The sequence below is a fragment of the Periophthalmus magnuspinnatus genome, chromosome 13 (assembly GCF_009829125.3).
Source record: "Periophthalmus magnuspinnatus isolate fPerMag1 chromosome 13, fPerMag1.2.pri, whole genome shotgun sequence".
NCBI classification, from domain to species: domain Eukaryota; kingdom Metazoa; phylum Chordata; class Actinopteri; order Gobiiformes; family Gobiidae; genus Periophthalmus; species Periophthalmus magnuspinnatus.
In genome coordinates, this window is record NC_047138.1 from 26,897,984 (window position 1) to 26,908,568 (window position 10,585).

A 10,585-nucleotide genomic window follows, 5' to 3' on the forward strand; every position below is an offset into this window, starting at 1 on the left:
ACACCAAGAGTTTCTTCCCACAGACCATTAGACTGTTACATAATCAGTGATTATAACTAGTGCAATTGTTTTTATGCACTTTAGGGTCTTTTTAGTACAGGTCACTATACTCATTTATTTCAAAGGAAGCCAGCAAGTAAGAATTTCATTGCATAGTTTAAACTGTTTTCACTGCATATCTGACAATACATTTGTACATGAATCTTTGATACTTTGCTGTGACCTCACGCTGGAGGTGTAATGCATATGTTTCTATAGAGGATTGTTCAGCAGTTATGATGGTGACACAATACAAATACAGTGTGAACTCAAGAAAAAGTACTAAAGGGATTCATAAGAGCGTTCCTGGTTCTGTTTAGGTGTTTGATTTTCAACAAGGAGGTGAGAGTGACTTCCTGAAACAGTTGGCTAATTATAACTTGTGATTCTAATCTAATTTGAGAGGAACCTGTTCAACAGCACAAAATCACCTGTTGTAGTTCCAGCTAAGTCAGTTCTTCATGGTCAAATTGTGTTCAAACAAAGCTCAGATGTAAGTCTTAATTAACAAAGCTTCAGAGAGTAGCTGTTAGCTTCACACATCCATGGAATATTGATGACAACAGCTGCAAAATTTCAACACAGATGGGTGACACCTAAAAAGAATATTGTTAAAATACAGGTTTTTGTGGTAAAACAGCAATTGGTTTAGTGATAGTGATAGATAAATACACTGATTTATAATACAGCTGCAGAGCCACACACCAATGGACTTTTTAAGGGATACAGTGAGGGTTAGATCAGGAAGGGCATCAGGTTTAACATTTTGGACTCCAGCAGGCAGCAAACATTGAGACTGTTCTATATTAAATTACTCAATTTATGGTTATAAACAATGCAAAGAATCTAGTATTTTAAAACGGTAGACCTCAAAAATTTGAAAAATAAAAATTAATCTTTACTGAAGGAGCAGTGCAAGAAACTAACTTACTCACCGTAGTAACAAAACTTTTACTCAAGCCAGAGTAAAAGTACGCAGCTAGAAAAGTACGCTCCCAAATCCCTGCACCAAAACCAAACACCGACCTCCTGTGGGTGTGACCTCTGACCTCCCCAAAGGTCTTAGCTGCTTATCAGTGCCACGCTCCCCCTGTCATCTCTGCTCCTACCTACAGCTCCAGTGTTAATCATAATAACAAACATAATGTGGAGGAGGGGAAAGTGAGCACCCCTTATGTGGACCCTTACAAAAACTATAGTACATAGTCATCTATAAAGGTGCACTATGTAACATTTCTTATGAAGGGTCTGTCATCTGCTTGTCTCCATGGGGATGTTGTGTACTTTGCCTGATATTTTTGACACTGTGACATTAAACTTATGTATCTTGCATTTAGTCCACTACAGCAGATCTATCCTCCAAAATAAACTTTTCAGAGCTTTTAAACATATTTTAGTTGTTTCCTTCTCATTTATCCTCTGAATTTATATTTGGAGTGATTCATGCAAATCTGAGCAATTAATTGCTTATTCTCCTCATTTTTCAATTTTATTTTCTTAATGGGTGACATTCGCAGGATTTGGCAGCATCGAGTAGTCATTTTGTTACAGGAAACATCATGTAGTGGACATGGGGGCATTTTATTGCATTTTACGGCCAATGTTAATGAGGAACTGACAGGCTAATAATGTAATTGTAATGCAATGTGTATTTTTAATGTGTGTTCACCTGCCCAGGGACTGCAGATGCAAAGTAGCAGTAGCTAAATCTGGTACAAATATTTTTTTCTTAGATAAGATTAATGAATTTGTACATGAGCCCTGACAAATAAAGAGTAAAGATAGAAAGAAAGAAAGAAAGACAAATGAAAAAAGTTGTTATTCTGAGGTACTGACACTTTATTGTGATGACGTTAATAGTTTTTAGTTTTATCTGTGTCAATCTACAAAATGTGGTTCTACAGAGAGAGTTCTCATGCCCTGCCCTCTTCCTTCTCCTGCTCCTCCCCATCTATCACTCGTCTGCTCTATCTGCCTTTGAAGAAGGACCTTGACGGCCCCGTACCCAAAACATATCAAACAGGTGCAGTATTACAGTATTTGATATTTGTAGTTTTATATTTTACACTGAGATAATGTCAGACTTTCAGGTCTACCCAGTGATTTCTGACACGAAAATATCCCAAATGAAAAAACATCTGTGTAATCCCTCAAATGAAACAAAGACATAGAGTTGGATCACTTATATAGCGACCACTTATTGACGTTTTATAGTCATCGTAAATGGTCACATTTTTAAATAGCGCTTTTCCACCTCCAAAGCACTCAAAGCACTTTACGTCAAGCAACTACTTACCCATTCACACACATATTCATACACCAGTGTACGTAGACACTAAAAGTGAGATGACTGTCTTGCTCAAAGACACAACAACAGCATTCATCTGTAGGTCAGTGGATCCATTGATGTTTACATCCGTATAAACACTGAAAACTACTGAAACCAAAATACACAAAGACAGTGAAACAAAAAGAAACCAATTCTCTCCTCAACATGGTCCGGCCCACAACCTCCCCCCCAAGGCTTTAAAAATGGCCGACATTGGGTACGCCTCCTCATTTGCCTTAATCAAATTAAAGAACTTTAAAGTAACTGGTGTATGTGTGGTATTTAATTCAAAAGAACTATAGCTAAACAAACCCGGGGAAGTGGTGTCTTGCAGTTTAGTAGGTTATGAAAAATTTATGGGAAATAAAATGAACAAATATGTGAAATTAAATAAAATGAATGTGGGTTTCATGGGACAAAAGCCCACTTTGTCAGTTTCTTTTCCTACAAACCTGCTTCCTTACAAACTGCACGGTATTCGTTCCAACAACACGCTTTGTTAATCCATCATCTCCAGTGGATTTATTATGAGCTTGATGCTAATATTTGAGTGGAGTAGATTATCCTGTTTGCACTTTGCTCGCACACCTCCAACAATGCCCTGCATATAAACAGACTTACTCTTGTTCCTGTCTATGGTTTTGAGTGTGCTACGACTCTATTGTCTCAACGTGGACATCCTCTCTGCTGTCACCCTCCTCTGAACCCACGCGCCATTCACAACGCGCTGGCAAAATAAACAAGCGCGTCCTGAGTCATGTGACCAGCCACCTCTGCTGCCAATCAACGCCACTTGTATTGTATTGGATGTTTTATTGTGATGTTGTAATGATGCAGATTTACCAGGGATGGGCTGATCCAGCTTTTTCTATTGCAACACTGATGTCGATATCAACCGATACTAGGGCAGAGACTGAAAATATTATATTCTTTAACCACAGATGACATAATGAATGGGAAATCCAGATTGATATTTCTCTGTATTTTTGATACAGATTGATATCGGTCTGTTCCCCATGTCAAGCCTTGTCAAACGTGATCATCAGATCTTTTTCTTTTTTTTTGCATTGACACATGTGAAATGAAGGAGCTCATTCGTCACCTATGATTTACAAATACAATTTAATTTAGCTCACCTCAGATTAACAGAGTGTAGAGCATCTCCCATTGATTCTGCAGAAATCTATGATGTTTTTCAGCCTCCTGTGATATTTTTTTCTTATATTATTTCCGATATGGATGGACCATGCATGTCCCTGATTGGCTAATCCATTGGTCAATCACACCATATGACCCGACTCACATCGTCACACATCAAGTGTGTATTCTGGATCCCAGGCAAGAGATATGGTTAAATATTACCCAGATTTGTTTTGTAGTTTTAAGTAACTACAGAACAACAAAAATACAAGTTGAATAATACAATGTTTTTTTGGCCAATAAATTGCCTAAACTAATTAAACTAAACTAAAATACACAAATTTATCAATCAAAATAATATAATATTGACTGATCCGACGTCGACTGAACCGATATCTGATCCATAAACATTTTTAATATCTGCGTCGATACCAGTATAGTATCAGTGAATCCCTAATATTTACAAGATAAGTGCATGCACAGGTAAACCCCATCCATCCTTTCATCCATTTTCTTCCGCTTATCTGGGGCCGGGTTGTGGGGCAGCAGTCTAAGCAGGGACTCCCAGACTTCCTCCACCCCAGACGTACTCCAGCTCCTCTGGTGGGACCTCAAGGCGTTCCCAGGCCAGCCGAGAGACAGAGACAGTATGTTTGTGTATAGTCCTTCCAGCGTGTCCTAGGTCTTCCCCTGAGGCCTTCACCCGGTGGGACATGCCCGAAACACCTCCACAGGGAGGCGTCCAGGGGGCATCTGGAACAGATGCCTTTCAATTCAATCATTGAACAACTATAATCTGCTAAATCATGGAAATGGATCAAATCAAGCCAAAGTGGAAATGGGTTAATAGTCAGAGTGATGCATACTGTGTGCTGTGTTTTACCTCCTTAAGTCTTTGCTACATTTGTTTACATTATATTTCCCTCATTAACACCTACACAATTAAGGATCAAACAAAAGATGAGGAAGGCAACTCCATAAATCCGATTTGTGATGTGCATTTCAATATTTCTTGAGTGGCAAAGTGGGTTAATTTGATTCTTGGCCAAATTTACAATAAGGTTCAAGCTTTGAACTCTCTGGTGGGTGGGTATATGCTTTACCACCTGTGCCACTGCTGTCTTTGAACTACTACAGAGTTGGCAATACTACCAATGTAGTATTAGAAACCCCAAAATATCATTTCATAGTATTTGTTTTATCTGGGTCAATATGTGGTTCTACAGAGAGACACAGAGTTCTCATGCCCTGCTCTCTTCTTCTCTCCTCCTCCTCCTCCTCCTCCTCCCCCTCTTCTCTCCTCTATCACTTGTCTGCTCTATCTGCCCTTGAAGCAGTGCCCTAGTCCACAGGTGGCCCTAAGTTAAATTTGCTATTGGGCTCGCTTCAGTGCCTTATATTCATATATGACAAAAAGAAGACAACGCTGTCATCATTTCAACCATTTGAGAAAAAAAAAAAAGAGGCTCACAACAGCAATGGCCACGAGTATGACAGTATGAAAACATGTAAGGAAGGGGAATCTGGTTCTAGATTTTTTTCCTGATATCTAATTAATTTTGATGTGTTTTCAGTTACATTCATCAATAAAATGCTGAATTGGATAGAGTCGTCAAAAGATGTGGCCTACTTAAGCAAGGATACACATAGGCTACAACAAAATAATTTTTTATACTCAAGATGTACATAGTAGTGATCCAAGTTAGAGAAGCTTAAGAGAAACAGCCTGAATATAACATCAGATTTATAAACATGAGATAATTTGAAGTTTGAAGTGTAATTGCAGGAACAGAATATTAAATAATCCCCCAAATTTGATAACTTCAGAGAACAGACCACTGCTACCTCAGTGCACCCAGAGTGCACCTCGACGGAATGGGGTCCTTCACACAGGTGTAAACATGTAGCTGTCCACACCAATGCCTGACTCAAAAACAAATGTAGACACATATTTAGCTACTAGAAATAAAACACATGTAATTATTTTGGAGGGATTTTTAGATTGAATAGACCCAATGAAGCATGCCTGCACATTTCTGAGCTGGACGTAATGACATGCAAATTCGGGCTCTATTTTTTAAGATGGCTCTATAGCGCCCCCTTCAAATTTCATTAAAAAACATTAAAGCCTATATATTTGTCATGGACTGAAAGAATTTATAGAGGCTCTTCATAATGGGGGACAATGTGATAAAGTCCCATCATTCTAACTCTTTGTTTAGGCGAAAAAATTGAAGAAAAAAAAAAAGATGATTATTATTATTAGGGCTCAGACACTAGTGCCAGAGCTCTATTGTAATTATACAATTTGTGGGTAAAAGACAAAAATCAAGCAGTAAAGCATAATGTGTAGTCAAGTAAGTGTTATCAAAAATTAGAGTTCAGTGAGCTCTAATTTTGAGTAGAGACCCAGAGAAAAAATATGACGACTAATAAGACGACTCAGTAGCGCCACCTCAAAAATCAGTTTACTTTGCACCAATGGGATTCCGGCCTGGAAAAATGTCATTGTAGACAAATGAAACTTAGCATCAAAAATAGGTCGTGTCAGGACATGTTAAAAATGATATTATGGCCTGGCCCTAAATCCTACAGGAAGTCGGTCATATTGGATCAAACCCAGGACTGACAAAATCACTCATCAGAGGTTATATTGAACCGATTTGTATTCTCTGATAAAATTGCACATGCACTGGGAAAACAAGGCATCAATACTGTATGGCCGTCTCAATTCGCCAAAATGCCCTTAAAGGCATCGTTAGAAGTGTAAATTGAAGGGCATTATGTAACTTTCAGCGTGACAAGGCCTGTCCCATTTCATGCACCTGACGAATGTGCCAGGCACATGTGCCCTGTGTTTCCAGCGTTTCCATGGAGATCGGCCATACTGAATGACCATGTTATTCTATCAATGGATTTTTTCTTCCCTGATGGCACGGGCATATTCTAAGATGACAATGCCAGGATTCATTGGGCTCAAATTGTGAAAGAGCATGAGACATCTTTAGGATGTGCTGCAGAAGGCTTTGTGCAGCGGTCAGACTCTACCATCATCAATGCAAGATCTTGGTGAAAAATGAATGCAACACTGGATGGAAATAAATGTTGTGACATGGCAGAAGTGAAATTAAAAAAAAAATGCTACAGCAACTATGACCTTTTTTTTGGTTGTGACTTTTTTTTTTTTTTTGGCCAGGCAGTATATGTATATATATATATATATATATATATATATATATATATATATATATATATATATATATATATCCCTCTCCCTACCCTCCTGTGCATTATCCTCTCTCTCTCTCTCTCTCTCTCTCTCTCTCTCTCTCTCTCTCCCCTACCCTCCTGCAGGAGTATCTTCTCTTTTTCTCTCCTCTTTTCCTCCCTACCTTATCTCCCTACCACCCTGCAGGATTATCTTCTCCCTCTCTTTCTCTTCTCTTTCCCTCCCTTCTTCCCTCCCTCTCTCCCTACCCTCCTGGAGGATTATCTTCTGTCAGCGCGTGCACAGCTGTGGACATCTGCTTGAGTGAGGGGCCTTTTACATCTCCATCTGCACATTGTTGGTTCTCTGTCTGACACTGCTCACCTCATTACCACCCCAGCCACACCTCCCCATGTCCAACCCTGTGTCCGGCCCTGTGTACGGCCCGGAGCCCAAATCCCAGATCAGATTATGGGTCAGACCTAAGGGACCGGATCGCATGAGAGAAAGGAGATACCATAGGCTCTAGGAAGTCAGCGCTTTATTAATGAGGGTAAAGATGTTATAAGGAAGCATGTTGAAAAAAGCTTGTGACTACTGTGCACAGGAGATGTTTTAGATATTTGAATTTGTTTTAATTTATTTATTTATTATTTATAAGAATGGAATAGACTGTATACAGAAGTGGACTAAGTGAGTGTGGCGTCACCCATAGCTCCAATCAAATGAAGCTCATCAAGGCTAGCAGTTATGGGGGCCAGTTTGGAGCGATATTTGTAATTCTGACCACAAGTATCATAGCAACCAAAGAGCCAATCCGAGGCGAGGCTGTTGGAAGATAAAGCCCCTTCCTTCCCGCACCACTGGTTTAGCACGGGGCAGGCACATAGCAACGCTGTCAGTCAAACCTGTTGCTAACGCTAGCGGGAGCAACCTCGGGCAAAGAAGGCGCATGATTTGTCTGTTATTAATGTTGATATCTGGATTTACAGACACAATAGCAAAATAAAAACACCAGGGGGATCAATACAAACATTTTAAGACCAAAAAGTCACATTCTGACAGAAGCAGGGCGACAGTTTTTCAATAGAAAGTGAATTGGAGCCAGTGTTGATATAGTTGGAAGCGCGCCCATGCTCACTTTCTATTTGGAACGCAGCAGCTAGCAGGTTAGCTATGTCTATCTATGGCTATCTATATATACCGCCTATGTGACAGAAACAAAAATACTGACTAACTGTAGCAGAGCATGCATAGTATACACACTTACTTTACAATACAATGATATAGGAGGGTGAGAGGGCATCTGATCTCTGATGTTTTCTCATAAATTCACATGCAGAGCAGCTTCCCTTTATATGCAAAATTCACTTCCTTTTGTTGTTGTTTATATTTAACCCATATATTTCCTCATTAAAAACATCCATGTTTTGTTTCGATCATGCAAAGATTAGATTTAGGTCTTCCTCAAAAGCTTAATATGGTTTTGTGCTGAGACTTCAGTTTCTTCACATGTTTTTGCACATGGCTCTATGTTATAAAATGCTGAAAATTATAATGCTTTTAAAGGTCCTATATTACCCAAAGTTGACTCTTATGAGCGTCAAACAATGTTAGAATGTTGTTACCTCTTCAAAAACATACCTAGAGTTATGTTTTGTTTCATTTACACATGTTTGTGTCACCCTTTATTATTAGTCTGTCCACATCTCCAAAGCTCAAAATGCTCTGTTCCACCTTGTGATGTCATGTAGTGTAGTTTTCAAGTTAACAGCTATGTTTTACCTTTAGTTCAGTAGAGATTCCAGGGCTAAAATGATCCACATGATTCTAGTGAAGGTGAATGAAGGTGAGTTTAAAAACACAGTGGTGTACTTCCTGTATTACCAAATGACAATGACATCACAAGGTAGAACACAGTGTTTTCTCTCATCTAAATATGCAAAGTTGAACATGTGTCAATGAAACAAAACATAACTCCAGGTATGTTTGTGATGAGGAAACAACATTTTAACAAAAATCTGAAAAAAGCCTAATATGGGCCCTTTAATAATAAACTGTTTTTCTTTTTTTCAGACAGAAGCATTGGCCATAAAGTAGGATTTCCTAAATGCAATTATAACCTTCAGCAGTGTGGCTGATGACAGAAAAATGACTTACTTTGGCAAGATTCAATTTCAAAACATGTGTCTCAATTAGTCACTGTTGCTTCTTACTTTGTGCAGCCATTTTAGAGACTGTGTGCTGTTTTAGAATCCAACCAATGTTTTTTTTTTAATTATTATTTTATAGAGTGAACTGTGGTAATAACTTTCCAATGAACCTAAGCACAAGACTGGCCACACAAATGAAAAATAGACCTAAGGATCTAAAATGATTTAAGACAATTTGGAAGACAATTCTGGAAAACAATTTCTGTATCAGTCTGTATCTTTACAAAAATTCAAACCATATCTATATCTATTCAAATAATACATTTTACTCATAAATTGGTAAGTGATCACATGTTTATATAGCGCTTTTTCACCTTCAAGGCAGATCAAGGAACCACTCACCCATTCACACACACATTCATACACCAGTGTAGGCAGACACTGTGGGCGAGGTGGGTTAAATGTCTTGCCCAAGGACACCACAACAGCCATATTATAATGCTGTGTTCCTCAAAAAACATACCTAAAAAACATACCTAAAGTTGTGTTTTGTTTCAGTCACACATATTTGAGTAACCCTTCATTATTAGTCTGTCTATATCTGCAGAGCTAAAAATGCTTTGTTCCTCCTTGTGACGTCATGAAGTGGTAGTTCCAAATGTCATCCAAATGATTCTAACGAAGGTGTATGGAGTTTAAAAACACAGTGGAGGACTTCCTGTATTTCCACATGACATCACAAGGTGGAACAGAGTGTTTTTCTGGTTGAGAAAGAACTCAGTGTAAATATGCAAAGTTAAACATGTGAGAATGAAACACAACTCCAGGTATGATGGTTTTTATGTGGAAACAACAGTCCTTTAAGGCCTGTTAATAAATTATTCTAAATTGACCTATATTTTCCAAATCAAACCAACAAATAAATGGCTATAATAAAGGTCCTGTTAACATTTTGAGAGATGCTCCTTTTTGATCCTCCTATAAATCGAGCATGGTACTGGTGACTGCTTGTGAATGAAGTCAGTATAAAAGTGTAAACAGATTTAGTACATGAGCTGAGAATGGTAGTCTTTCACACAGTTGTTATCTCTCAGACACATTTTGCAGTTATCAGGAGATTCAAGAACACTGTGTCATGACAAGCCCGGAATGTGTGTAGGCTACAGTGAAGGGTTAATCGCATTTAGTCTGAAATCCTCTGCAAATCCCAAGAATAACACACACTCAGGAGGAAAAATAAATCAGCCATTGTTTATTTGAAAATGTAACGTGCTTCACGCAAATAAAGAGGTTTGGACTTTCTGTGGTGCAATTGTGCCACCTAGTGTCCAATCTAGGATCGCCCACTGCAGCAAAATTGACACATTCTCACTTGTCGATTTATTTTTCTCCTTCTCTTTCGTTACCAAAACAATCACATATTTTAACAGCAAAATTGCGTAAGAAAACATTCTACGAAGTGTCAGTTTCCTAATTTGGTTTTATTTATTTTAATAGTTTTAAAATAACTACAATGATTTAAACAAATACAATAACTAAACAAATACAATAACGTGTGCTTGGTTTTGCTTCGGTAAATAGATGTTTTATTTCTTTAATAAAATGAATAAATATACAAGTTGATTATTGAACCAGTGCCTAAACCAGTGTCATATAATTAGCACGATAAACTTCATTTCCCATGAGCACTTAAAAAAGTTCAAAGGACAAGTACGT